The sequence below is a fragment of the Pteropus alecto genome, unplaced genomic scaffold, assembly GCF_000325575.1.
Source record: "Pteropus alecto unplaced genomic scaffold, ASM32557v1 scaffold20, whole genome shotgun sequence".
Lineage (NCBI taxonomy): Eukaryota > Metazoa > Chordata > Mammalia > Chiroptera > Pteropodidae > Pteropus > Pteropus alecto.
The window spans coordinates 4,837,390-4,839,841 of record NW_006436298.1 but is presented as its reverse complement, the minus strand read 5'-3'; the positions used below and the strand labels follow the sequence as shown (position 1 = coordinate 4,839,841).

The window sequence follows — 2,452 nt, the reverse complement described above, 5'->3', positions numbered from 1 at the left end:
AGAGATACTGAGGAGCTGATTTTTCCATCTCAAGGGAGAAAACTCTGGATTATTATCGGCTAATAAGCCTATATTGCATTGGCTCTACAAAGGAAACTAAGTCTCTTATGATACCCAGAGAGTAAAGCTTAAAATTTTTCTGCTTTGTTTTCTATGTAGTTAAGTTCATCTGTTACTTTCATTAGCCCATCTGCAATATTTTGGAAAAGTGTTGAAAGGGGCTTCACAACAGATAATTCTTCTGGAGAGAAAAGTCGGGACCTCAGCTATGGGTAAAATACATATAAGACATGCTATTGTCCATGTGTTCTACTTCCCATCTCACTCTCAGAGAAAGGAGTAGAGATAAAGATGAAAGATGGTAATTTTTATTTTATTTTATTAACTTTTTTTTTTTTTAGGTGAAGCAACCCTTGGTTGACCTCACAGATTGCAAGGACCTTGTCAGTTTACAACCCCTTATTTTTTTTATTTTTTACACCTACAGCACCAGGTCTTCTCAGGAGATCTCCCATCCAAGTACTAACCAGGTTGGACCCTGCTTAGCTTCTGAGATTAGAAGGGATTAGGCTTGTTCAGGGTAGCATGGCCGTAGACAAAGATGGAAATTTTTGACACTTGAAACTTTTCTATAATAAAAGTTTAGCCTCTGACTTGAGGCTAAAAATAAAAAGGTATTTATTAAATTTGTTTGCTTAAATACAGAGGGTGAAGGCAGTGAGGTCTACAGAGGAAGGGACCTAATCTGCATACCTATCTCAGTGTTCTGAGACTTCAGGACAGACCACCAGGAATCCAATTTGCATAACAGCAAGAGATGCCAAGATTCAGGCTTTCTGGCAGAGGTAAAGGTCCAGTATTCACTCTCTAGGAATGCAGCTTTCCAATTTACACACTCGGAAGGCCATTCATCTTTCCAAACTCAACCAAATATCCCCTCTTCTAGAAGCCTTCCTGACTACTTCACCTAAAAGAGGATTCAGAATTAATTTGTGCTTCTATTTTTGTACTTAGCCTGTTTTATAAAGTACTTCCTCACATAGCTGCTTCTTCCACAAAACTGAGAATGGCTTCAGACTGCAAGGGATAGAGGGGCTATGTTTCATTTATCATGCAAATTCACCTGTCATACAAAAGCTATAAAATAAATATTTGTTGAATTAATGAATCAGACACTAGTTAATGGAGAGCGAATAAGACAGAGGATAACGCTATTCAAATACTCTTTGCTACAGATCCTAAGAAACTTGTTTCAAGCTTCTCAGTAGGTGGAATAAGCAGAAGGCACCCAATAATCTAAGTTCTTGCTATTCAATGTGTGGTCCACAAACCAGCAGCATCAGCATGATCTGGGAACTGGTTGCTAATGCAGAATCCCAATCCAGACCTACTGAATCGGAATCTTGATTTTACCAAGATTCTTATATGATCCAATGCACATTAAAGGCTGAGAATCATTGATCTAAAATAGTGGCTTTCATAGTTGCCTGTATATTAGAATCACCCAGAAAGCTTTACAAACTATTGATGTCTGAGTTCTAATTTGAATGGTTGGGGGACTTCTTCCTGACCAAGAAGAAGTAACAGAGATCTAACTTATCCTCCTGCATTAAACGACAGAACAAAAACAGACAACATGTGTGGAACAGTGATTTTCAGATAATATTAGTTATCACTGAGTAACGAGTTACCCTAAAATTTAGCAGCTTTACACAACACATATTTATAATCTCACAGTTTTTATGGTTCAGAAATTCATGCATGGTTTAACTAGTATGAATTACCACTAATTATCAATATCAAGAAGGATCCTCCAGCTCAGGGTCTCTCCCACACCTGCAAATGAGGTATTGGTCAGTGCCATAATCTCATTTGAATGCTTAAGAATCTACTTCTAACCCCTCCCATGTGTCAGGACTCTATTCCCTGTGGGCAGTTCCATTGAGGGCTTCCATTACTCTCTCGCTATTGGCTAGAGGCAGCTCTCAGTTCCTTGCCATGTAGGTCCCTTTAACACGGCAGCTTGCTTCATCAAAGCCAGCAAGAAAGAGAGTCTGCTAGCAAGATAGAAGTCATAGTCTTCTGTAACGTTCTGTAATCAGAGAAGTGATATCCTATCACACTTGAAATATCCCATTAGATCCAGTTCTTGTTCAGAGTTCACACAAGACAAGAGTAGAAAGTGATCATAATCTATAACAGGAGTCCCCAATCCCTGGGCCATAGACCGGTCCAGGTCCGTGGAGCTAGCAAAGCCTCATCTGTATTTGCAGCTGCTCCCCAGCGCTAGCATCACAGCCTCAGCTCCACCTCGGATCATCAGGAATTAGATTCTCAAAAGAGCACTGGTCCCTGGTGCCAATGAGTTTGGGGACCGCTGATCTACAAGACATAGACTGGAATCCTGAGATATTCTTTAGCCTATACTAAAGGCTGTTCTGGACTTGTCCTA

At 39.9% G+C, this 2,452-nt stretch overlaps 1 pseudogene; it reads right to left on the bottom strand.

The window, feature by feature from the left end:
* Window positions 1–478: 478 nt before the first annotated feature.
* LOC112480928 lies at window positions 479–597 on the bottom strand (annotated as a pseudogene).
* Between the last annotated feature and the right edge of the window lie 1,855 nt (window positions 598–2,452).